The sequence below is a fragment of the Mauremys mutica genome, chromosome 10 (genome assembly GCF_020497125.1).
Source record: "Mauremys mutica isolate MM-2020 ecotype Southern chromosome 10, ASM2049712v1, whole genome shotgun sequence".
NCBI classification, from domain to species: domain Eukaryota; kingdom Metazoa; phylum Chordata; order Testudines; family Geoemydidae; genus Mauremys; species Mauremys mutica.
The window spans coordinates 29,718,135-29,745,234 of NC_059081.1; the positions used below are offsets into that span (position 1 = coordinate 29,718,135).

General features: G+C 44.9%; 1 protein-coding gene and 2 non-coding genes across 10 annotated transcripts in view; 2 read left to right on the plus strand and 1 right to left on the minus strand.

Moving 5' to 3' along the window:
* Positions 1 to 1,916: 1,916 nt before the first annotated feature.
* On the plus strand, positions 1,917 to 1,988 carry TRNAA-CGC. Its single transcript has one exon. It is a non-coding gene; the product is annotated as a tRNA-Ala (tRNA).
* Positions 1,989 to 2,277: 289 nt separating this feature from the next.
* Positions 2,278 to 2,348, minus strand: TRNAG-GCC. The gene has a single exon. It is a non-coding gene; the product is annotated as a tRNA-Gly (tRNA).
* Positions 2,349 to 2,901: 553 nt separating this feature from the next.
* Positions 2,902 to 27,100, plus strand: part of GPD2 (glycerol-3-phosphate dehydrogenase 2) — a 134,179-nt gene continuing 109,980 nt past the window's right edge. The window contains exons 1-3 of one of the 8 annotated variants that reach the window (XM_044978403.1): positions 2,906 to 2,964; positions 22,015 to 22,083; positions 24,344 to 24,448. The gene's annotated coding sequence lies outside the window, so the exon portion shown is untranslated. Of the gene's footprint in view, positions 2,965 to 8,292; positions 8,392 to 22,014; positions 22,084 to 23,531; positions 23,748 to 24,254; positions 24,449 to 27,100 lie in introns of those variants that run through there. The other 7 variants (XM_044978410.1, XM_044978405.1, XM_044978404.1 and 4 more) reach the window with 7 other exon arrangements.

Here is a 27,100-nt window from a genome sequence, read left to right on the forward strand (position 1 = left end):
TGCATGGGGTGGGGAAGGAACTGGGAAATGAGGAGAAAGATGGAGCTGGGGTGAGAGGAGTTGGAGCAGAACTAGATAGAGGAGGGATGCTGGATTGGAGCTGGAGGGTGGGGAAACGGGGTTGGAGTGGTGCTCAGGGGGTCTGGATCAGAGCTGGGAGAATGGGGAGAGCATGTGAGGATTAGAGAAAAGCTCTAAGGTGCGAAGCTGGCAGGGCCTGAAATTGAGCAGGGGCGTGGATCAGGGAAGTGGGAACCAGGAGAGGATCTAAAAAGGCCTGGAGTGGTGATTGAATCAAAGCTGGGGAAGTTGAGGGCTGGGGACTGAAGGAAGCTGGAGGGGGTTGAGGGAGAGCGTGTGTGCGTGTGTGTGTAGGAGCTGGATCAGAACTGGAAGGGAATGAGAAGAGCTGTGAGGGACCAGAAGTAGGGTTGCCAAGCCTCCAGGATTGGCCTGGGGCTGGAGTCTCCTGGAACTGGCATCCATCTCCCGGTGACCGTTGAAAGCAATCCGGGAGATTTTAATAGGGTATTTTAAGAAAATGACATTACATTATGTTGGGAAAAAAATCTCCCAGAATAGCTTCAGTCAGAGTTGGTAACCCTAACCTGAAGTGAAGTTAGGCAGGAGCTGGGGGTCTGGAGGGTCAGAGGGTTTGGAGAGGAGTTAGGTAGAAGCTAAGGGGCTGGGGAGGAGCTAGGAAAGATGGGGGCTAGAATAGCGCTGTAGGAAACAAGGAGGGGCTGGACTGAACATAGGAATGGCCATACTGACTCAGATCAATGGTCCATCTAGCCCAATATCCTGTCTTCCCACAGTAGCCAGTGAAAGATGCTTCAGGGGGAAAGAGCAGAACAAGGCAATTATCAAGTGATCCATCCTTGTGGTCCAATCCCAACATCTGGGGGTCAGAGGTTTTGGGACACCCAGAGTATGGGGTTGCAGCCCCAATCATTTTGTCTAATAGCCATTGATAGACTTATCCTCCATGAACTTATCTAATTATTTTTTATACTTTTGGCCTTCACAACAGCCCTGGCAAAGCGTTCCACAAGTTGACTGCGCTGCGTGAGGAAGCACTGCCTTACGTTTGTTTTAAGCCTGCTGCCTACTCATTTCATTGGGTGACCCCTGATTCTTGCGTTATGTGAATGGGGTAAATAACACTCCCTCATTCACTTTCCCCACACCCCTGGTGAGTTTATAAGCCTCTATCAGAGCTCCCAGCCTCTTCTCGCTCTCCTTATACAGAAGGGTTTCTAGCCCCCTAATCAATTTGTTGCCCGGCTCTGTCCCCCCCCAATTCTCATATAGCTAATTCGAGATGGGCAACCAGAGCTGCAGGCAGCAGCCCAGGGCTGGGCCCACCAGGGCGTTACGCAGTGGCACTGTCTGCTCTTGTCTAGCCCTTTCCTCGCTGGGGCAGGTGGCCAGGGGTGGGGTGGGGTGGGGTGGGGGGGGGCCGGACTGAAGAAGGCGGCGTGGCTCCAGGCTGCGGGGGACAGGACTGGTGGGGACGGATTTCAGAGTCAGGAAGGGGGGGGGCGGCCCCCCCCGCCAACCTGTTCTTGCCCCAGGGCCCGCTGGGGCCACTCGCGCCACCGCCCTGCTCCTAGGAAAGCTCCTGCCGGCGCCGGGCCCGCAGAGCTGAGCCGCCCCGGAGCAGCGGGGTCCCCGGGCCAAACGCGCAGCCGCGGACAGAGGCGCCCGGGCGGTTCAGCGCCTGGCCTGGGCCGTTGCCGTTAGCGCTGAGGGGGGCGGGCAGGGGCGGAGGGGCCGGTGCAGCTCGCGCCGAGCGCACGAGGAGGCGCGGCCACACACCAGCCTAGCGGGGGAGCGGGAGCCCGGTGCTGGCGCAGGGCGGGCGAGGCCGTTGGAACGATGCATAGGCCTGGCGGGGCTGACGAGGACAGCTGGGGGATGTAGCTCAGTGGTAGAGCGCGCGCTTCGCATGTGTGAGGTCCCGGGTTCAATCCCCGGCATCTCCAGCTATTTTTTTTGTTTTGCACTTTTAAAATTCTTTCCAACACCGGGCTGATCCAGTGCCCCCCAGCCGCCTCCGGGCTCCCGCAACCCCCCGAGCCGGCCCCAGCTGGTGCATGTCCTTCCCTCCACAGGCCAAATAATGGGGATATTGAAAATATAACAGTAAAAGTTTCTGGTGAGGGTTGGTCTTTGGCGGTGAGGTGCAGCTTGTAAGGAGACAGCAGTGAAAACAGATTTTAATTTGAAAATTACAATTTTAAAATTGAATTTAGTCCTGGGCAAAACACAAGCTGCATTGGCCGGGAATCGAACCCGGGCCTCCCGCGTGGCAGGCGAGAATTCTACCACTGAACCACCAATGCACTGCTGTGATCAGCTCATGAAACCTATTCTCTTAGAGTGTGTCAAATGTGTATCTTCTTTGTACTTAGGATAAGAATTTATATTTCTTATGATGAAAAAAAATCCAATATTTAAAAAAAGCAGACTTTTAAAATCCACCGTCCGCTAAATAACATTAGATTTATATAAAATAGTCTCTGAGATGCAAAAATAATAAATAAATATGAAGATTTGTGTAATGTCCTGGAAATTGCCTGATACTGTGTGCAATAGAGTTATATTTTTTCATTTTATTTATCCTGAGTTTGCCTGATTTTGTTGTAGGGGACCACGACTTTAGCCTTCCAGGGATCACATTATCCTCCAACAAAGCCATGACTGCATTTGCAACATTCTGTCTTAATATTTTGGCATTTTGATACAATATGATGTATAGTGATATTTTAATTGAAAAGTAAGCATTATGAACTCATGAGGTATCAGTGTAATGTCATCATTTGCACTGTAATGCAGCAATGTCATGTTGTGACAAATGATAGAGAGTCTTGACACCTAAGTTAGTCTTGTTGGACAGACTCTCAAGACTGGTCATGCATAGCAAGCAATACTTTCAAGGGAAAACAAGAACAACATTATGTGAGTCATATCAAGAGAAAATAAGACCTTAAAGTAAGAACAGTGTCTGCAATTATATAGCCTAGAAGGCACACAGGAATGTTTGAAACAGAATGAGCTTATAATGACAAACATTATTAATGGAACATTTAAAAACAGATATCTGTTAGATTAAAAGAAAAACAGAATTATTTTAACACTAAGGGACATTTTCAGCTCTCCCCTGCTTTGTTAGTTCATAAAATACTTATGTCGAAATATGAATTTGCCTATGCAAAGGGCCATTTGTGCACATAAGTCTTGTAACTGTGCATCTGACTACCCTATGTACACTAATAAGTGCATGTTTAGCATGTGCAAATGGGTGAATGTGCAAGTTTTCTGTGTTTGTAAAAAGAGAGGCTGCATGAAATCTGCCCCCCACCCCCAGATTATTGGAGACTTTATCCACAGAACAGGTATAGGCATTAACTTCGCCAAGAGTTAGGTAAATAATGAAAAAAAATTAATGTTTTATTTGGAAAATAATAATGAAATGTTCCAGATAAATTATTCTAATATATTTGAAAATTATTCACTCAGATCTACATACCAAGGCAAATGCATTATTTCGAAATATAGCAACATTTGTTAAAAAAAATTGCTAAATATTAATTACTCAGCTCTCATTAATTGTAGGAATTAATGTAATAGTAGGAGTTCCATTTGAGCATCAAAAGGTAAAATACACCTCTAAGGCCCAGAACCTGCAAAGAGAAACGTGGGAGGCAGAGATAGCTGTACTCAAACAACGCCCTGCTGAAACCAGCGGAGATCTGAATAGGAACGAGCATTCCCGGGCTGGTGCTCTTTGGGATTAGGCTTTAGGTGATTAATGGGACAGGTTTTATTTATGTTGAATTGCAGTCGTCAAGAAAACGTTTTGAGTGACTTTATACAGGGGAACTTGCCACTGGAATGCCTTACAGGTTAGCAAGCCTTGTGCCATCAGCAACCAACCCCCCTGGTCGTTCTCAGAGCACAAATGAAGCCCATTCGCACTCATGAGTGCTAAATTAACCGAGTTTTGAAAACTATTTCCCTAATCAGCTAAACTACTTTGTGAATCTGTTTAACTTTAGGACATCCGGCGGAGTTGGTTGAAGTAGTACAGTGACCTGTGACCTGTGTAAATCAAGTGCAATTTGCAGACACTCCTAATTCTTACTGCGGCTCAAATATGGGTCTAGATTAGAACATGCCTGTATTAGCACCTTTAAAAACATTTTATCATAGGCTCACACTGTACTCCTGCTCCCCTCTTTAAAAATAGTGGTAAATAAAAGGTTCATGAAACAAGAGAATGAATTCAGATCTATGGTACTAGACAATGGTGGCCAAGAGTGACATGATGGGTCAAACCTTCAGAGTACTCTGGAGATTGATTTATGTCATCTACACCAAAGAAATGAAACACCCTGCTCTACTCTGCATGGTGGTTGAGGAAAGGCATCTGAAGAACTGAAGTGAAGAATGAGCCAATGGAGAGTGATGTGTAACACAATTCCAGAAGCAACTGGTCTACACTGAGGGGGGGATTGATCTAAGATACACAACTTCAGCTACGAGAATAGCGTAGCTGAAGTCGACGTATCTTATATCGAATTGAAATTACTTACTTCATGTCCTCGCGGCGCTGGATTGATGGCTGCGGCTCCCCCGTCGACTTTGCTTTCGCCTCTCGCACTGCTGGAGTTCAGCAGTTGATGGGAGAGCGATCGCATCTACACTACATGCGATAAACTGATCCCTGATAGATCTATCGCTACCCGCCAAATAGCTATCTTACACAAAGTTGAAGTACAAGCACTTTCCTTCAAAAAAATCCAGTCTCAATTGTCTCTCATGTCATTTGCCACATTAAAACAAAGTGGATACAAATCCATAAATCGGTTAGTTATAGAGGCATTTGCTGTGGGATACAGAGGCAAATTTCATTTTTCTTCATGCTTGTGAATTATGACTGCATGCCACATTGCTAATTTTTAATTTGTATCATAAGAGATAAAGGACATTTCTTACTAATAGACTCCAACAGTACTTAAAGAACAGGATATGGAGTTCATTTCAATTTTTAAAATAATTTATTTTCAAAAAGATAAACTAAATAGTCTGTATTTTTGTGGCCATTTTATTTGCATTCTTTTTTTCTTAGAGGAAAAGTACATAAAATCATATAATTACTGAGATACTATGAAGATATTTGGCTATATAAGCAAAATAAATACATGTCTATCACAAGAATTTTCTATGGGCATGTAAACTGAAAAATCTATGTTTTTATATTCCATGTTAATGGTTATTTTCATAAGCATTTATTTTAAAATGGATTTTATTATAATGCTATTTAAATTAAGATTTTATATCTTTATACATTATGCATGCTTAGTTTGAAAAGGCTATGACTGAAAGGGATTGATGTATGCTCTTCAACTATTTAAGAAATCATTCCGAAAAAAGGATAATTCGGTTGGAAAATGTAAAACTCATTGTTTTGTAACAAACAGAATTTTTTAAAAATGAATTATGCGTTCATGAAACATCCAAGATGGACAACCATGGAGTTGTCTATCTATAGAACAGGCTTAGTCTGTTCACAACAATACACTTCTTTTATATCCTTTCCTTTGTTTTAGCTTTCTTTCTTAATGATTTTTAAATGACCTGCAAAGGAAAACAAAGACTACGTTTATATTATTTTTTCTTCTTATTGATGTGTCAGGATGGCCCTCAAAGGTTTTTTAATTTACATGAGATATTCAGATCTAATCTACCCTATTTTTCTGAAAGACTCTGTGGACAATTGGAGAAGTAGGTTTATGACATTACAGGTACCACAGCAGTGAAACTTGAGTAACTGAAAGGGGAAGGGAGTTTTAGTCAGATTGTTTAATTTTTTTTTCTGGGTTAATTGTTATTTAATGCAGTTGAGAAGAACAATGGGTTTCTTAAAGTGTAAATTTTCTTGGCTGAGATCCGAGAAAATTCCCAATTCATTCCACTTCTTAAGTCCTTTAAGAAGACCTTAAGCAAAAATAGAGAGGACAAGGGAAAAAAAAGCAGAACAAATCTTTCAGACTTTTTTATACCTCAAAAGGGGATAAACCCATTTCCCCCCTCATTCCAGGACACCTTTAAAAGAACTGCAGACCTCTGCTGAGTCCTGTGGCTGGGCTTCCCTGAGGAATTCTACATGTGCTACTGTACAGTGGAGTCTGGAGATTTCCAAATGTTGTTCTGACTCCTTGAGATTTGGAATGTTGTATCATCAGAATGTGATTGGGGGAAGATAACATGAGGGCCTGAGAGCCCCTGAATTCTTTTCAAGTAGGTAGAAAGGTTGCAATAGGATGCATAGAATGGAACATATAGTAAGGAGATACGCATCCGAAGAAGTGGGCTATAGCCCACGAAAGCTTATGCTCAAATAAATTTGTTAGTCTCTAAGGTGCCACAAGTACTCCTTGTTCTTTTTGCGGATACAGACTAACATGGCTGCTACTCTGAAACTAAAAACAGAGGTGATGCGTGTGGGGTAGTCGAGGGGCATGCAGGGTGATGTGCCTCCCCAGATTTGCTGTTTGGCTTGTCTGAACATGGCCATACAGACTGAGCAGGCTCAGTAACGCTGCTGAAGCCAGCTGCCCTCACTCTGCCCCCCGACTATCAGCAGGCAGCTGATACAAACATATTTATATTGTTTGCTTAGACTCGCACTCCTTCTTGAGCTTTTGCTCAATAGTATGATATTGCATTAAGAATAAGCCTAATTATTATTCTTAGAAACAATATAACTGTGAAACAAATGTAAAACCATGCCCTTTTGTAGGACTAACTTGGTTCGTACTCTGTTCCTTTTATTTAAGTAATGCACCAGATCTGAATATCACCAACTCAAATAGAAGTGTCTGACTGTGTCATAAACAGTGAACACTAATCATAAACCTGTAAAGTGATTACTTAGTTGTATTATGGATTCACGCTCTCTAGAAACTGAAGAAAACTTGAAAACCTAACTTCTTTCCCAGGAGAGCAAGTGCACATCAATTTGTGTTTAATGGGTTATAGAGTACATTGGGCATTTTAAGATAGCTATCTACATAGACAGACAGAATAAATATATATTATAGAGCCTTCAGCAAAGATTGTTTAAACAAATCAAACAAAACAATTGCTGAAATCTTTAAGGTAAGACTTACAATATCGAACTTGTCAATGTTGGTTAAAGTTTTAAGGCCTACCAATTTTGACAGCGTCCCTTTAAGCACAGTGAGAGCATAGGGACTTGTAGGACAGGAAAAGGTCACTTGGTCACACATATCTACCTCCTTGAAGTTCACCTCAACCCCCAGTAGGCCTGTCCCAATTAATTATTTAAATATACGAAGAAAATATTTATGTAGAAAAAAAGTCTAATGAAATGTTCTGAGGAGGCTAGAGGATGGCTGGCATTGCCAAAAATATTGCTGAAAAAGAGCTGAGGACACGAAATACAATCAGCAAGTTTAATATGCTATCAGCCATTTATAGCTGGTATTTTGTCTCCTCAGAAACACATGTACAGTATTAGCTAAATGGAAACTCCCAGATTTCCTCATTTCCCTTTATTTTCAGCTGCATAGTTCTGCAATGCAAACTTAACTCCTTGGCTGCTGTGGCTCGCAACCTGGACAACAACAGCCAGCAAACCAACATGCAGTATCCTGAGTCTGTGTGTGCTCTGGAGCCCTGCTTCAGCGCCCTAATCCCAGCAGCCTTCCTACAGCATAACAGCCCCACCTGGTACTCACCACTCTTCGGCTACAACTTGAAGAGGTGACCCCAACACACTTCCAATGCAAGAGGAAAAGGGACTCACTGGTATCTGGTAGTGAGTTTCAGTTGACCTGACCAGCTCAGTGTGCCCCAGTTTACTGATGTATCATGTAAGGTTTAATTGGAAAACTAGTAACACTTTGAACATTAATATTCTTGCATATACGTGAGGTAAATATCCAAGGGACTATACAAATATGAAGGAAATATGAAACTAAAATGTGTTTACCAGACGAGTCTGGGCAGTGGGTAAAGAGACAAAGAACAGGCCAATGTCTCCAGCATGAGAGTTGACTAGAAATCTTTTCAAGTGGCCATTCATTTGCATTTTAGTAAACACCAGTGCGGGAGGAAACCAGCATGGAATTTCCTTCACCAGCAGACTCCATGTATCCTTCTTCACAGCTTGAATTAGCTTTACTTTGGAGAGTAACCTTCAGAAGAATCAATTTCAAATGTTCACTGGACTATAAAAGAGAGGGCAAAGAACCCCAAGTTATCTTTCACCTAGCAAGACAAAGGACCTGAGCACTTTGGACTTGTGGGAGATCCTGACAAGAGGGGTGGTCAGCCATCTTGTTGGAAGATAGCATGGTAAGTATCTTACTTTGAACCAGGACTCTAGTTTTGTCAAGGCTTAGTCTCTAGAAAGCATTTTTCACTTTTATTTGCTTGTAACCATTTATAACTCTATCCTTTGTACTTGAATTCATTTAAAATACTATTTCTTTTTGTTAATAAACTTGTTTTACTTTTAATCTCAACTAACTCAATGCTGGGTCGGAACTGAGTAATTGTGAACTCCAGTTAAAGAGATAAACTGTGTATTTTGTCTCTTTAGAGGAGCAAATTAACCTTATTACTCCTCTGAATGGTCCAGGAAAGGACAGGATGTTGCAGAGTACATGGTTTTAGAAAATTCAGGACTGGGGGTATTGGGATTATCTTGCCAGGTGTAACCAAAAAGCTGGTGGATACCAGAGTATAGCTGGGTGTAACAAGCAGGTTTCTGGGATCAGAATTGCTGATCCAGGGCTGCTTATCACACAGACAAGGGAACTACAGCAGCAGAGCAATTTAAAGAACCCAGGGTTACAGGGCAGGCAGTGACAATCTCTCACTGGTGTGGATTGAGAGCTACAGATTCCTAAAAGTCCGTTGACAAGTCCTTCCTTTCTCCCTCTGGCAAAAAGAAAATAAAATTCATTAGGTATTGTAACTTTCTGGCACAACTACAATTATGAAATAGTGGGAAAGAAACACCCTTAAATCATTCAAACAATTGTGAAACAGTGTAGCAAAATGTAAATAAAAAAAGCTTTTGTTGATAATTTCCATTGAAATTTTCAATTTTTTTGCAGAAATTTGCATACCAAAAATATTGTCCAAAATCCTAAATATTTTGAGTTTTTGTCAAACTATATCAGTTTTCAAGCATTCTTTTTTTCAAGAAACTTTCAAAATTTGATGAAATTTTCCATGGAAAACAGATTCTTTTTTGAAAAATTAATTAGTTGAAAACCCAAATTTCTGTGAAAAAACAATGTTGATGGAAAAATTTTGACCAGCCCTAATGATCATACATAACTTTTAAAAAGATTTGCCACCACCATTTATAATAATTTCCAGAAACTGTAATAAGATTTCCATTTATTTGGGGAGATTTTTAGAAGCCAATCTTAGTTTTTGTTTTGTTTTTGTTTTAATAAGGAGCTGCAAGCCACTTTCTATCATTCCCACAGACTTTTGGGCTGCTGCTAGCCACCTAGAGACAGCAAAAATGTTCCTGTATTATACCTTATTTATTGTATCCGCTGAGCCTCCAAGACTACTGCATAGGCTTTGTCCAGCTTCTGATCTATCCCTTCATTCCTTTCTCTCCCCCTCCCTGGCACAGAAGCCATTAAATGAGAGAATATGCTCATTATCTTGATTATATGTGAGATAATGTGTTTCAGTTACTCCAAGGTGGTGATATAAGGAAGCAATGTTATGAAAAATAACAAGGATGAAGAAGCAGGAAAATCCACAATTTCATTGCACCCTACACATCAGCATCACCCAATTTCGGGCAGTGAGGTTGTGTGTACTGTTTATTTAAAACTGTAGCAAGAAACCATGCAGCAGGGGACTCAGGAAGTTGTTAAGATAGTGCCTTTTAGGTCCATGACCCATAAATGCACCAAAAGAATCTTGGGCCCCATCATCTCCCACAGTCCTTTTTGAGTGCAAAGGATTGTGGGATTTAGAACATGGAACAACTATTTGGCCATTTTGTTACATGCAGATTTTACAAGGTGGAGGGCGTGGGAACAGCTGATGGAGTCAAGGGGTGCTGTGGGTGAGCACTAGGGGCACAGAGTGGTGCTCCTGCAGTGTGGGGGTGGGGGTGGGGCTGAGGGAGGTGGAGTGGGGTGGAGGTGGATTGCTAGTCCTGAGTGAGGAGGTGGTGATGGTGGTGGTGCTGCTGAGGTGGGCTTTTCCCTTCCCTCTCCCTGCCTGCATAATACTTGGCACTGGAGATTGGACAGCACTGCTCTAGGAAGCTGAGGTTGGTTCTCCAGCTCCTTGAAGCTGCTCAGTTTATACAGGAGCTGAGCCATGTCCAGGGCAGGGAGGAGCTACTTTCTCTGCCTTGCAGACAGGGCCGGGGAAGCAACCACAGTGAGAAGGAGGAGGATGATAGGAACAAACAGCGGCTTCCCTAATTTGTCCCTGGTTTCTGCTGGGTCCTAGTGCCCTTTCAGAGACTGTAGCTCAGGCTCTGACTGTGCATGACTCAACAGGACCCCAGGCAACTGCTTTTCACGATGGTGTTCTAAGGAGAAGCTCTTTCAGGAGGAAGTGGGGGAAGAGAGACAGAGTAGCTTTAGGGACAGTAATGTCTTCCTTATGCTTTTAGATTTCAGAGTAGCAGCCATGTTAGTCTGTATCTGCAAAAAGAACAGGAGTACTTGTGGCACCTTAGAGACTAACAAATTTATTTGAGCATAAGCTTTCATGGGCTACAGTCCACTTCATCGGATGCATAGAATGGAACATATAGTGAGGAGATATATATACACATACAGAGAATATGAAAAGGTGGGAGTTGTCCTACCAACTCTAAGAGGCTAACCTGAAGCAAATACTCACCAGCAACCACACACCACTGAACAAAAACACTAACCCAGGAACCTATCCTTGCAACAAAGCCCGATGCCAACTCTGTCCACATATCTATTCAAGTGACATCAGGGGCTCGTTCACCCACACATCTACCAATGAGATATATGCCATCATGTGCCAGCAATGTCCCTCTGCCATGTACATTGACCAAACCGGACAGTCTCTACACAAAAGAATAAATGGACACAAATCTGACATCCGGAATCATAATATTAAAAAACCAGTAGGAGAACACTTCAACCTCTCTGGCCACTCAGTAACAGACCTAAAGGTGACAATTTTGCAACAGAAAAGCTTCAAAAACAGACTCCAATGATAAACTGCTGAACTTAGGGCTTGGCTACACTTGCAGATGTGCAGCGCTGGGAGGTACAGCTGTCTTCGTACAGCTGTGTAGGGAAAGCGCTGGAGTGTGGCCACATTTGCAGCATTTGTAGCGCTGTTGGGAGTGGTGCATTATGGGCAGCTATCCCAGCGTTCAAGTGCCTGCAATGTGCTTTTCAAAAGAGGGGGGTGGGGTGGAGTGTGACAGGGAGCGTGGGGGAGACAGAGAGAGTGGATTTTTGGAGCTGACACTGTGTGAGCTCCCTGCCTTGCAAGTTCTAAGGACTGGAAGATACACAGCACCAACCTTCAATCATTTTAAAAGTTTGGACCCCTTCCCCCACCCCTCTCTTATTCACTAAATGCAAGTAGCCTTCAGACCAGATAAGCAGCTGCTCCAAAACGGACTCGCCCTCCCCCCCTCCCCCGCCGTGTTGCTTCTCTCCTCAAGCAAACACTAGCTGTGAACATTCCAAAACAATCCTCCTGCCTGCCTCTGCTGGAGCAAACAGTAGCTGTGTTTGTTTTAGATAAGCAGCTCCTGGAGCCCGGAGTTCACAACAAAACAGCAGAGTGGCTGAACAGGCATTCTGGGATACCTCCAAATACCTCAGAGGCCAATTACAGCGCTTTTGGTAGCCACACTTGCGGAGCAGCGCTGCATCACCAGCGCTGCAATCCTTATACCCCAGGCAGAGCAGGAGTACAGCCAGCGCTGCAGCCAGGGAGATGCAGCGCTGTATGTGCCTTGCAAGTGTGGACGGTGACTAAGTTGCAGCGCTGTAAACCCACCACCAGCGCTGCAACTCTCCAGTGTAGCCAAGCCCTTGAATTAATATGCACATTAGACACTATCAGCTTAGGCTTGAATAGAGACTGGGAATGGCTGAGCCATTACACACATTGAATCTATTTCCCCATGTTAAGTATCCTCACACCTCTTGTCAAACTGTCTGTAATGGGCTATCTTGATTATCACTACAAAAGTTTTTTCTCTTAATTAATTAGCCTCTTAGAGTTGGTAGGACAACTCCCACCTTTTCTTGTTCTCTGTATGTGTATATATAGCTCCTCTTTATATGTTCCATTCTATGCATCCGATGAAGTGGGCTGTAGCCCACAAAAGCTTATGCTCAAATAAATTTGTTAAGGTGCCACAAGCGCTCCTGTTCTTATTCTTATACATTTCCTTGTTAAGTATTAGATGAAAACAACTCTGTTATCCTCTATCATTATCATCACGTGAGAAGCAGAAAACTCACTTAAGCTGGCAGGAAGGGCTGAGTGGGCATTCACTGGACATTCAGAACCAGATTCTGATATCAGTTGCATCAGTGTAAATTTGCAATATGTCCACTGAAATTATTGGAAGGGTGGGCATATTTCTGTCAGGGACTGCATTGGACCACAGCTCATGCAAGTGCCTTGGTTTCACGAGAGAGCGTGCACTGGGGAGTTTGTTGGGCCCTTTAGCTTCTGGCATTTGCATTTACACAATGCATAGAGAGACTGCCTTGTGTAACAGAGTAAGGCAGGGGTCGGCAACCTTTCAGAAGTGGTGTGCCGAGTCTTCATTTATTCCCTCTGATTAAAGGTTTCGCGTGCCAGTAATACATTTTAACATTTTTAGAAGGTCTCTTTCTATAAGTCTATAATATATAACTAAACTATTGTTGTATGTAAAGTAAATAAGGGTTTTTAAATGTTTAAGAAGCTTCATTTAAAATTAAATTAAAATGCAGAACTTCCCAGACCGGTGGCCAGGACCCAGGTAATGTGAGTGCCACTGAAAATCAGCGCGTGTGCCGCCTTCAGCACGTGTGCCATAGGTTGCCTACCCCTGGAGTAAGGAATGGATATTAGAGCACCTAGTAATGCTTTGACTACAACACTTTTGCATGTGACCACCCATGTTAGCAAATCCGACCATGGCAAATTCTGCCATTCAGTGTTGTGCTAGAGAGGAAGCTAGGAGAGGCCCTCATGACCCCATTGTTAACATTCCACATCAAAATAAAGGGAAAGTTGAGGTGAGTTCCCCTGCTTCTAGCAGAGGTGCCTCTTTTCTAGATATTGATTAATAATCCCTGCCAGAAGCATCTTTATCTGCATAAAAATACTGCTCAAGAGCTAACTGCTCTGTCAGACACCACTTATTCCCATTGCCCACCTCCTGCAGATGGTGAAGTGCACCAATTCTAGGAGCCTAGGCTTGACCATTATGTTATATTGTGCATTCTGCATCAAATAATGGGACCGGTGACTATACAGTTTTTAAATCTAAATAATGACTTTTGCATTTTTTGCTGACTAAGCCATGTTTTTTTAACATGATGACAACAACAAGCCTTAGTTATGATTACAATAATTTTTTTCTTTTAATGGGAAAATGAATAGATTCCCTACTTCTCCTCAAGCACATGCATCCCTAGAATTTAAGGTTTGTCCCACTCTAATGAGGAACATCTTTGCAGGAACTCCCTGATAATATATTGGCAACCTGTGCTTAGTGTAAAGCTGTTCAACTGGATTTCTGAATAATCAAGTGATACTTGATACCAGCAGCCAGAGAGGGGGAAAACACATTTCTAAATGTTTAATCATAGCTGTGACTAAGTACTTTTGTTCTCTGAAGGTAGTAATTATAATAGAGCCCTCTTGAAGAAATCGCAGAGTTCAGACTCTGCTGCTATTTTCTTCACTATATATTTCTACTTCTCTGCTGTTATTATTCAAAAATGGAATGAAAAATAGAGAAATTTAGTTGAAGAAAACAGTAGCAGTATGGACAGATTTTCTTCAAGAGTGGAACTCTTAGGATTAGGGGTCCACTAAATTTCCAGCTGTGAAATTCACATCTTGGACCGTGAAATCTGGTCTCTCCCATGAAATTTGCTCTCCAACCGCCCAGCTCTGAAGGCAGAGCAGAGAGTGGCGGCTGCTGCCCCGGGAGCCAGCTCTGAAGGCAATGCCACCCTCCAGCAGCAATGAAGTAAGGGTGGCAATACCATGACCCCCTAATAGGCTTGCAACTCCCTCTTGGGTCCAGGCCCCTAGTTTGAGAAATGCTGTGGAGAAATCCCATATTTGTTATGGGTTGGTCATAGCATAAATAGCAAATTTTGTTGATGTGTAACACATCTGCAAAATTTTGCTATTTATGCCATGACCAACCCATGAAAATTGTGTGATTTCTCTGCGATTTCAGTTGAGCCCTACTTATGATATATAACTTTGGCATATAGTAAAAAATTGATAATATTTTTCTCAGTATTCCCTTGCTAACAAGAAGAAACTGCCTCAAGGATTAAGGACAAAAGGTGAACTCTTCCTTAACCCAATACCTGCTGAGCACTTGATTCTGGGCCATTTGAAATTCTGGTCCTGGTGTACATCCCAGGCAGCAAGCTAAATGAGGAATCAGGAGATAATAATGTAACCTAGACATTAGATAAAACAATATACTCAAAGAGATTTAAAAAAAAAATTTAAGGCACTTAATTTTCTGTTCAACTCTGAAAAGAATCTACTTTAATACTGTTTAGGTCCTGCACTGTTTTAACTTATGAGCCTGTCCTTAGCACCGCCTAAACGATTTGACAAAAACTGGATGCTCAACAGAAGTCTTCTAATTAAGGTGGGGCAGGATTATACCTTGTACATTGGGCTGAGTTGTAGAGCCCTGTGCGAACACAAAATTTGTAACTGCAACTGATCAGCAAGCATGGTCCATGGATATCTGCATCTAGATATCCACGGATATAGAGAGGATATCTGCAGATTTGCAGGGCTCTAGCTATTTGGGTTGTTTAGAGAGGAGATTGCCTAATAAAGGTGATAATTTAAACAGATTTCACTAACTGTTGGATTGGCTATTTTTCAGAAGAGCAACTCAGCCCCTTTCCCTACTTTTTTCTACTCAGTCATGATTTTGTTGGTCTTGGAGGATTCATGAAACACAGAAGGTTCAGAGTTCAAAATGTGCTCACTTGGGGAAAATGTATGTAATTATCTTTTAGATTTAGATAATGCCTTTTATTTTGAAAGATCCAGAAGCACTTCACAAACTGTATGCATGCATACACCACCACTGAAATGCAGCAACCTTCCACCACAGTGAGAGGATAGAATTTTAGTCAAAGATACTGAGGCAAAGTCCAACTCTTACATGAAATACATTAATGGTTTTAGTGTCCACAAGAGATGGACCAAGCTACAAACTTCAGATCCAGTTTACAACCTCTGCAAGTTTTGATGTGTATGCTAAGTTTGGAGTTTTGTTTTTACCTATTATAATGTCATGGGGTATTTGTAAATTATGCACCAAGGTTTGGATTTTGAACCCTACTGTTTGCCTTACTTCCTTCACCTCCATGTAAAGTTCTGGGTTTTTGGTTTGGACCTAACTCTGTACATTCAGAGAAGACAAGCTCGTGGTTCTTAAGTTCTCATCTGAAGGATCTCGACCCCCAAAGCAAACTGTATGGTGCCTAGTTTATTTACCACAGAAGGACAAAGGGCTGAGCTGGCTCTAGGGGAATTCAAACTTGATGTTCTAGGGAATTGAAAGATTCCAAATCTCACGCCAATGACTCCCTCCCACCCCTTTTAAAAAGTATTGCCATCTCTATATTTTATTTGAGATATTCAGGCTGCCAAAATTGGAAGAAAAGACTATTACTTACTTTGCAAAACTTCAGTGATATCTAGAGATGTGACAGTCACATATTATTAGTTCAGCTTTCAATTTAGTTCATCTGGTTATACCTGTGCTAATGTTTATGTGCAACTGGAGTAGGATTGGATTCCTATGGATTCAGATGGGACCTGCTGCTGACATTTTGCTGGCTGCTAGGAGACTGGAGCATGCCTCAAGGACAGTATGTGTGGGCAGGAGATGGGCCCTATCATTGATTTGTAGCCGCAGGTTATTTTTCTATGGCTGGTGGATGACATGCCTTGTCCTGAACAGAAAGCATGTTGACTAGGCATTGAACAGGGAAGTACAGCAAGGAAAGTAGCTCTTGGGAAGCAGCCAAGAAGCGTGGTAAAGGGCAATCGCTGCTCCCTTCCTCCCAAGAAAGCAGGGATCAGTAAAATGCATGGTCTTTTGGGGGATCCTGCCCTCTCAGATCCCAGCTCCCTTAAGCAACAGATCTAGGCAGTGCATGGACAAAGACAGGCTGATGGGGAGCTTGGCTGTATATAAATAGCCACAGAATCAGGTTGCCTCTGAGTCTAGCATGGGATTTTACGCAGGCTTCACCTAGTGAAAAGACCCCACTGCAAGATCTAAAGGTTAGCATCAGAGCTGGTTGGCATTCTGCACTGAGTGGCTTCAGTTCCTCCCAGGCACAGTGCAGGGCAGCAGCCGCCAGTTTGCAAGGGTCGGGCACCACTCCCCGCAAACTGGAGCCAAGCGCCTCTCTTTCTCTTACTGGGGCTTTCCCATTGTATTGGGTGAACGAGATGCCTATTAATCAGGCAACAGTGACCGGGCCCCCTTGGACTTGTGCATTTCTTAGCCCATATGCTGCTGCTGTGTACTGGTGAGATCACAGGTACTGGGGGTGCTGGCTGGATGCTGCATTGGCTCCAGTGCATCCACCACCACCTCCTCCTCCAGTCTAGGGGGCAGAGAAACAAGGTTTCCCCATTAACAGAAGAGAGGGGGGACACACAATCTTCAGCTAAATAGCAAAAGAAATGAATACAGGAAAAGAAGAGAGGTCAAAGGGTCACAACAAGGGATGCAGAAGGGAACATCAGACAAACCCCACTGTTCTAAGAAGGAATCAAGGCATTGAGTAGATCCCGCTCCAAGGAACTTTGACCAGACACATGCTAGAATGAGTGCTCAAAGAAAGGCCCCACAGTGACAAGGAGAGCCACTCCATCCATCTTCCTCCTGGACCTGCAAAATGGTCATTTGGGCCAGTGCCAGGAAGAGGCTGAGGAGGAGACCCTGAATATTTGTAGGGACATCATGGATGTAGTACGGAAAAGTGCAGCCAAATTTTAGTAACAAATTTTGGAGGAGGTGTCAGCAGAAGAGAGGCTGCAACTTGTTGCACTGTAGATAAGTGTTTGCCAGGGTTTCCTTCCCACTGTAAGATTCAGGGAGTGGGGTAAATCTGTAAACCTCATCAAATCCATGGCCATGCTCACAACCCCACTCCACACAGGAGCCACCAACTGATGTCTCTGGCACACTGTGGAACCAAAGTGGAATACAGGCTGGTCCACCAGAGACCTTAGCTCTTATATAGAAGTGGCAGATCCTGACACTTAGGATCATGGTAGGATTAGAGGGCTGCAAATACAGAGGAGCATAAGTATGTATAGATATTCCCAAAGTGTAGCACAGAGACAGACTTTTTGGATCTTATGCAGGTTACTTGGGTAGAGTGCTGAAGGCCTGACAGTGGCCTAACATCAAGCTCCAGAGGGCCAGGGGATACAGATTGGTGGGGAGCACTCTCTCACAAGACTCGCTCAACATAAGCAAGAGGTGTGGGACAGGGAAGCTTCATTTTCAGGAGTACACAATGGGAGATAAAGGAATGAGCAGTCCCATGTCCTGGACAAGCACAGTTCAGTCCACCCAGTTCCACCAACTGCACTCCATAGGTCTGTCTACACAGCAGCTGAGAGCAAGTCTTCCAGCTCACGTAGACAGCCTTGCACTACTGGGGCTTAAGCTAGTGTGCAATAATAGCAGTTTGGACACTGTGGCTCAGGCTGGATCTTGGGCTCTCAAGTCCCCCAACCTACTCTGCTTGAAAGCCCAAGCTCCAGCCCGAGCCACAAAATCCACACTACTATTTTTAGTATGCAAACTCGAGCTCCACTAGTGAAAGTCTGTCTACCTGGGCTGGGAGGCTCACACTCAGCTGCAGTGTAGAAACAACCACAATTCTGGTGATGCCAGCCAGGACTAAACTTTGGAACACTAAGGGGAACTCTATCACCTGCACATAAAGATAGGGGTTGGGTATCAGGGGTTCAGCCAGGAAGCCCTTGCCCCTGACAGCCTGAATAGACCTGGTTATAGAGACCAGCTTCCAAGTCCTGATAAAAGACCAGCAGTTCAGAGAGGTGTCAAGGGAGACCTGTCAGTTGATGTAAGAGAGCTGCCAGTCATATCAGAGAACTCGGAGGCAGTGGAGGAAGACACACTCAAATGCTTCATACCAGACAAGAAGCAATGTTAAGGAGAGCTTGAAAGTGGGAAGTGTGGCTCTAGCTTTGTACACATACCAGGCCCTTTCCATGCTCTCCCAGAGAGAGGCTGAGAACACCCGAGGAGATCCAGTGCTTCTCTGGCCAGAAGAAATCCAAGGCTTTCCTCTGGGTATTAGCCACATTATTCAGGAGTGAGCTCAGGATCTTGTGCTGGTGACAAAGTATGGATGGGATCAGTTATTTAATCACCAGTGTCCTACCACTAAGAGGAAGACTGGAAAAGTCCAGGCCCTGCCTGCAACTGGTCAGATATTCTGGACTCCAGTTCAGTCCAATTGACAAGTGGGGAGGGATTAGTGGCAGAAATATGGATGCTGAGATAAAGTAGTGGACATGTGCCCCACTGAATAGTACAAAGCATAGGTGGGAGGGAACCCATTCCCAACCAGCATGGGAAAACTCTTGACCCAGATGACACTGGTGGAGGAATTCGCTCAGCAGATGAACTTGCAGGCCTACACTCTCATCAGATTTCCTGTGTACTGAGACACAAGGGACATGTTGTTGGCATAAGCCAACATTACCACGATCATGTCTGGCTCCTGAAGCATCAACCTGATCATCTGCAAAGGAAGAGACAGGAGGGGTTCAGTGGCAAGGGAGTAAAGCTGTATGGAGAGAGGAGAGCCCTGACACTCCCTGACTGATGACAAGTTTGGTCAGGTCCCTGTTGAGATTGATCCAAGACTCCACAGAGCTGTGCAGCACCTGAAAGAACCCCTAAGTGCAGAGACCAAATCTGAACACCAGCAGAGTCTCCATGGGATACCCTTTTCCTGGCCAGAAGACCACTCCACACACACTAGATGTAGCACAGCCCAGACCAGAGATGAGTTGTCAAAAACACTCTGAACTGAGATGCCATTGGTCTGGTTGGGGTGGATCAATACTGCCAGCACAGACTTCAGCCACAGTAAGATGGTCTTAATTATGACCTTGTGGAGCAGGAATGTGTGCAGATATTCTCTGGACAAATCTCAGAGACAGACCAGCTGCATCAGCCTGTATGGTATGTAGCCTGCTCAGGTGGTGCAGCACAGTGATACTGGGCACCAATTCCTCACGTCACTGAGATCCTCTTTCTTTGGCAGAAGAGCTAACAGTGCCCATCTGCATGAAAGGGGAGTGCTCCACTCCCTATGGATTCGGGGCAAGACATGGAGAAGGTCTGGAATGAGGACATCTCAGAAGACTAATGGATCAGTCCATCAATACTTGGACATTTATTAGAGAGTATCAGATGGAGAGCTTTCAACAGCTCAGATTGAGTGAGAGGAAGCTCCAGTTGGACCTAGTCACCTGTGCTGATGCTTGGGAGTTCATCCCAAAGGACTTCGCAAGTTTCATAATTTGTCAGATCCAGAGAGAACAGGTCAGTGTAGAAAGCCCTTTCCCTTTCCCAGTCATCTCTGGATCCATAAAAGGGAGTGCCATCCTTTGCCAGGAGGCAGAGAAAGTTTTTGGAAACCCTCCTCTTCTGTAAGGCATAGAAGAGCCACATGATCTATTCTCTGAAGCACTTTGAAACATGACCATATGAATGAATGAATCACAGGCATGGAGGTCACCAAGGGCCATAAACTTCCTGCATTTCTCCAGTCTGCAGAGGGATGGATCATTGGTGTTGGTGACCAGGCACCTCTCCAACTCTAACACTTCCTACCCTAGTGCTGCATCCCTCCACCAACTGGTCCCCTTACTGTAGTGGCAGCAAGAGAACTGTGCATGCATCCCACCATCTCCTCCTCACCATGGTGAAAGCACCCTTCTGTCCTTGCCAGACCAGCCAGAACTCCTGGAAGGGTTCTACAAAGCCCACTATGACAGAGTGAGAGTATCCTAGAGCTGGCTCACCACACTGTGGTCTTTGTAAATGCTCCTGCATGGGCCAAAATGAAGAGGTCAGTGGTGACCTAGTACCTCTCACTCTTCATATAGCCCCACAATTCAAAGTTAGTGTTAAAATCCTTGTCTAGGACTAGAAGCTCAAAAGGATCAAAGACAGCTAAACACAATAGATGCTTGCTGATACAAATACACCAATTTTGGCCTATGAGGGCATAGATGTCCTCAAATCCAGCCTATGTGCTCCTGGAAGTGCAGCAGATGACTCAGCACAATCCTGGTGACCCTCAGCTCTTTGGACCGTAGGTCCAGGAGAAACAGGGTAGCCAACCCGCCAGATAACCTGGTGAGGTGACTGAAGTGCACACTATTCTCCCTCCTCCCCACATTCCAACTGCCAAGTGGCCTGGGCAGGCAGAGTGCTGCGAGTCTTCTGCATGATTATAATAGAAAATTCCCCTGTCCAAAAGTAGGAGAGTATCTAGCACCTCCTGCAATAGGGGTGAGGGGGAAGGGGGCGCTGCACTGTGCTCTGCTTCATAGGTGAACATGGAATCATGGAAGCAATGGGTCAGCTGGTACTATGTTGAGTACCACTCCCATTCCCTTGCTTCCTACAATAAGGCCCTCACAGAACTGAGGAATCTGTGGAAACTCCAAAATTCCTGGAAAGCAAGCTTCACCCTCTTCCTGGAGCTTTTTACCTGCTACAGGAAGTGGGGTACAATTCCTCCTGTGGAACAGCACAGGCAAAGGAGTCTGTGGGCTCAATTAAGCTCACTGACTCACAGTCATCCTCTGTCAGACTTTCATCACATTTTCTCTGCCTATGGGAACAACTCCCCTCTCCACAGTGACAAAAGGTTGGCCTGGCACTACCTATACCACATAGGCCAACCTGTCCCTCAACATAGGTGTTAGAGGCAGAGAGAGCAAAGCAGCCCCAGTGGGATTGGGAGAAGGGGAAAAACAAATACAGCCTCCTGGTGACTGTCCCCTGACAGAATGAGGGGGCTACCTCAGAGCTGTTGAATATGGGAGGTTAGTCAACACCCCTAGACTGATCAACAGTGGGATCAACTATACCACAGCAATCTTGGTAAAGGTATCAACAAGAAACTCCACCCTATCTTTTTGGCTGGAGTCTGTGAGTTTAACACCAAGGACACAATGGACTCAGCACCCACTGACTTGGTGTTGACATTTCCCTTGGCAGGCTCAGAGTCCCTGAGCAGTTTCAAAGGAGCTCAGGGACAGGTTGCTCCATCCAATGGCATCCCAGGAGGCCCAAGATATGGCCACCAAGCTCTGTTACCCACCAAACTGGGCACGACAGCCAAGAGGCTACTACAGTCAAGCACTGGGCCAGAGTCTAGGCCAGGGGCAGAATCAGGGTCAAGGACTGTGAGAGGAGGAAGCACTACAATGGAATGACTAGGGTCAGCCCAGGTCTTCAATATCCTTAAAAATGGCCTCTAAGTCCACAGAGTTCCCCCTATAAATCACTGAGGAGAATTTGACCTTGGCACCAACTGGTAGGAGTGGTGTTAAAGGTGGGGATCTCACCCAAGGCCTCTTCCACCAAGGACTCCAAAGAAAGGAGGATGGCAACTCTGTCCCCTTCTTCTTCCTCAGCCATCTCCACCTGCGGGACTGTCCTAGGGGGCAGCATTTCAGAGGCAGCTACAACGTCGTCTCTGAATGGTGAGTGGGAGCGTTGCTGCATACTGTAGGGAGTCACTTGTCAGAGACTCATGCTTGGGCTTTGCCTTCCACCTACTCCCTGTAGTCATCTTCCAGGCGGTGGTATTAGAATCAGCACAGATAGCTTACAAGTAAGGGAGACAGAACAGGGGCTGGCAGGGACATGGATATTCTCCTTTTGGGGTTAGTCTGCCTCTCCCACTATCGCCTACCCTGCTAAGAACCTGTAGGGTGCCTAGTGCTGGCTGCCTGCTCAACTGAGTTCAACAAGGTACCATCTCCAGCATCAGAGTAGAGTCAGGCAGGGGTTCACCCTGTGCCTGAGGTGAAGGTGGGTGAGGGACTGGCTGCAAGCATGGGGCAATGGTGGCACTGGTGTCAGTGCCCTCTCTTGACCTGGAGGGTCATGCTCCCCCCTTGCTGGCCCATAGGGGAGTCCCTTTAGATGTGCCCAGTGCCTTGCCCAGGAGGCACTGCACCTTCCCTGATGGCAGTAAGACTGTGAATGGCAGAGGCTTGGGTCCTTGAATTCCATCAGGAGAGTGACAATAGAGGAGCTTGATTTCCCAAGGGCAGAGAGGGGGGATAGGAGGGCCACATTAAAGAGGAAGGGTGGCACTGAGGACAGCAGCACCCTCATGCCCATTCCCTCCAAAGGCTTGATGGGGATGCAAGTGTCTTACACTGCAATTGCCCTTCAAAAGCCACTTTGTCGTACATTGCCTTCGAAGGGAAGGTTGATGTCATGGAGTGAGGACAACAATGTTGACCAGGAATCCCCTTCCCCCCTCAGCCTCTGACTCATCTGGGCCACTGAGGCAGAAGCTTTATAGGGGAGTAGGGTGACCAGATAGCTAGTGTGAAAAATCAGGACAGGAGGTGGGGGGTAATAGGTGCCTATATATGAAAAAGCCCTGAATATCGGTACTGTCCCTATAAAATCGGGACATCTGGTCACCCTCTAGGGGAGGGTGGGGGCTTGCCACGGTGGTGGAAGAAAAATGGGGTCAGTTAACCAAAACGATAGCACTCCCTCCTTCCTAGACAGAGCAGAGCGAGGGGGGAGGGGCCAAACAAAAGAACCAGGGGGGTATTAGTGACTTGCCCCTCCTGGCTGCGTGGGGATGGCTAGGGGGAAGGGCAAACACGGGAGGGGAGGGGTTCAGGAAGGGACAGACACGGGTGGGCAGAAGGGGAGCAAAGGGCGAGAGGAGGCCCTGGGTTCCCAAGAAGGGGGGCGGGTATTCTTGGGCATATGGGAGCAGAGAGAGGGGAGAGATGGGGCGCCAAGGCATGCGCCCTCCCTCACAAGAGGGGAGGCAGCAAATCCAAATTGCAGCAAGGGGACAAAACCAGCAACAAGCCAACAAAACAGGGCCGGGTGCGGGGTGGAGGAGCAGGACTGGTCACTGTGGCCAGAGACCCGGGTCCGGGGTAGGAGGTCGGGGGGAATCAGAGCGCTGCCGCCAGTGCCAAGGCAGGGACAGCCCTTCGCTGTTCCCCTCACCGCTCCTTCCAGCAGCAGCAGCAGCAGCAGCAGCAGGAGGAGGAGGTTACTTTTCAGTGTCTGGTTACAAGAAGACACGCCTCGTGCTGCCTGGAAGCGTGTTGAACTAGGTGCTGCTGGACGGGCAAGTACAGCAGGAAAAGCAGCAAGAAGCACGGTAAGGGAGATGCACGGATTCCTGCCTCCCGGCGCAGCGGGGGACAGAGCTGCACCGGGCCTAGGGGGGAGCCTACCCTCCCTGCTCTCGGGCAAGAGTCGCTTCCTTTAGGCAACAGCTCCAAGCAGTGCGCGGACAAAGACAGGCCGAGGGGGGAGGTATAAATAGTCACAGACTCAGGTTGCATCTGGGCCTAGCGGGGGCTGTTGAGGGGGATTCACTAGTGCCCAGGCCCCGGTGTAACGGCCAGAGCCTGCTGGCGCTCGAATCTGCACTCGGTGGCGTTAGCTGCTCCCGGGCACGGCGCAGGGCAGCAGCAGCCTGTTAGCACGGCCTGGGCCGTGCTCCTTGCGAGCCTGGGCCCAGCGCCAAAGCTCTCCTCCTCCTCCTCCTCGCGCTTTGCCCTTCCATTGGGCGAAGGAGACGCCCGTTAATCCGGCGGCCCCGGCCCAACCCTAGTGGACTTCCGCGTTTCCTGGTACCTAGGAAGCCCACGAGCCGCTGCTGAGTGTTGCTGAGGGCGCAGGTACCGAGGCTGCTGGCTGGAAGCTGCATTAGCTCCACTGCTGCTGCATCCACCTTCTCTTCCATCCTAGGCGGTAAAGACCTTGCTGGAAGCATCGGCTAGTATTACTGAGCAGTTCCTAGTGTTTCAGGGAGCAACAGCCTGACTAGGCTCTTTGCCAGGAAATTCCTGCTTTGTAAGTGTCTGTGCTATTTGCTTTTAAAGCTGCTTTGCTTTAAGTTGCCTGCATTGTTAGTAATAAAATAAAGAAGGTTACTGGGGGAGAAAAATTGAAGCATACCACCCAACTCCTTTTAAATACAGTGGCCCGGCAGAGCTTTTTTGAGAGGGCACTCATGGGAACACTAGTAAGTAATCTGATAGATAATTTAATATTATGTGTACATGTAAAATAATAAAACAAGGCTTGGCAGCACAATGTATATTGCCAAGCAGCTGCTACCCTGACTGGGCTGCAAGAATTACTCCACATCACCATCTTGTAATTTAGCAGAATCAAATAAGAGCACAGGTGGGGTGAAAACATTTCTTCTCTGAGTTATCGTCAAAAGGTATTTTTATGCATGAGGGGCAGGAAGGGTATAACTTGTGCAAACTACGGCCAGGCCACTTCTTCAGGACTCATACTAAATTTTGTGGTGTCATAACTCAGATGGATTGCATTGCCTCTTACTTCCTAGATAAAACTGTGATGGACTTGTCAACACTTTTGTAGGCGGCAAGTGACTTTTTTTGCTTCAGCATTTAATTCTGATGTAAGTTTTTATTTGCAGTCATGGATACAGTGATGGCAAAAAAAAAAAAAAAGGCACTGCAAAGTGTTGCTCAGTGGCTTTAAAAACAAACCAAGAATAGGATAATATGCTTGTTATGAAATTAAGTGTAATTTATCATCCTTACGCATTAACCCATACTTGCAAAAGTTCTCATTTTTACAACCCTAATCGATTATTATAAATTCCTTGGGGATACTCATCCATTCAGATCAAACGATTAAACAGGAATTTCACAGTGGAATGTGTTCTGTAACAAAAACTTCAGTTGTTACTTAAGAGTTTTTTTAAAATTGATGATATATAACAAACTTGTATAAGGTCCCTTGTAGCTACCTCTTTTTGCTTTATATCATCATCCTTTTCAGTAGTTAAGTACACTTAGTATTTCTTAGTATTCTGAAGCTCTTGTTTTATATAGTGGCATATCAGACAATTCCCTAACATTGTGGAATCTGGTTAACTTTTCTGCTAATGAAGCATTCCACTATAGTTAAGGTGTTGTCTCTACTAAAAAATGTCTGTTATATATTGCACCTTTTTTTGAAAATTCTAATTGACCAAAAAAGTAAATGTTCTATAACAAACTAGTAAACAGAGTGGAACATTGATTGAGTCTTGCTTTCCTATTGGATACCATACAAATCTAACTGCTAGGAAGATGGATACTGGCCACAGAATACCATTTCCATGGTAACATTGCTGAACTTTTGAAAATAAAGGGAATTATTTTTAATTTGAATTTTAAAAAAGATTTTCATGGAATAAAACCTTTTGAGTTGGGTATTGCTGTATAGTTAATGACCACGTGGATTTCCTTGAGCTTTTCTCTCTTCTAGCCAGCCACTAACTGCTAGGGAAGTGTCTGGTGTGAAGGCCATTAGTATACACTCTCAATTATATGAGTTATTTCCCAAGGCTTGAAAATTTTATCATATCTACCTTCCATAGGACTAAACCTATATAGAGGCTGATACCAAAGATAAACTTGAAGCTAGCCCTGTACCCCGGCTGCTGGTAAGAAGTAGGAGCTTTCTCTGTCTTGGAACTCTCACTTTTCTCCACTGTTGGGGCAAAATAGTTCTCTCTTTTTCCCTAGCAGCTGCATTTTCTCCATTCTCTGTCTTGTTTTTTGTTGTAGGGGAACTTGCTTTCCTCTCAACCCCAGTGCCTACTCCTGCTGCTTAGAGCTTTCTCAAGCAGCAACAGAATGAAATTGACAAGACTAGGCACTTGAACTGCTTCTACTCAATAGCCTCATACCAATTTCACACTACTGCTGTTTGAAAAAGCACCGAATAAGTAGCAGGGCTCTGGAGTTCTGTTTGTAGACTCAGACAACACTGTTCACATTTGGAAATTCGTCTTCATGACCGTAAGGGGCAGATTATTTTTATATAAAATCTTAATTCTTATGGTTCCTAATTTATGAGGGAGAGTTTCCTTGTCTCCGGTGGCTGAAATTGTCAAGCCCTGGATATCGCTTGTACAGGAATTATTGCAGGAGTGACACTGGTCTCAAATAATTCTACTTTGTGATTCTTACCCATACTTATCACAGATGCTATTCTTATATTCTCCCTCTCTCTCTCCCCTCAACACATATATACCCATACACACACTCTCTGGATCAAAGTTTGAGAATATTTGCTGGCAGTCTGCAGAAAGCTGGCCAGCCATATTGTGCTAGCTTTCCTTATTTCCTTCCAGCTGCTAAGTCACTTTAAAAAAAAAAAGCTAAAATATATTAAATACTTTCCTAATATTACTTTCCCATGTAATGATCACTGTAGTTGCTACAAGACAGTTACTTGATTATGAATGAAAGGGGAGGTGTTTGATTGCAAATGGCAGGAGAGTTTGTCCATGAGAGAGTCTCTCTATTTAGATATGATCCATCCTAGGAAAATTCTTGAGAACATGTAAGAGGTATCATTGATGCTATATATTAATTTTGTATATGTAAAAATAATGAATGCAACAGATTTGAGATTTAAATTGTCTGAGGTCAGGAAATTCAGACTTTGACTTTCCACTGGAATTGTAACTTACTT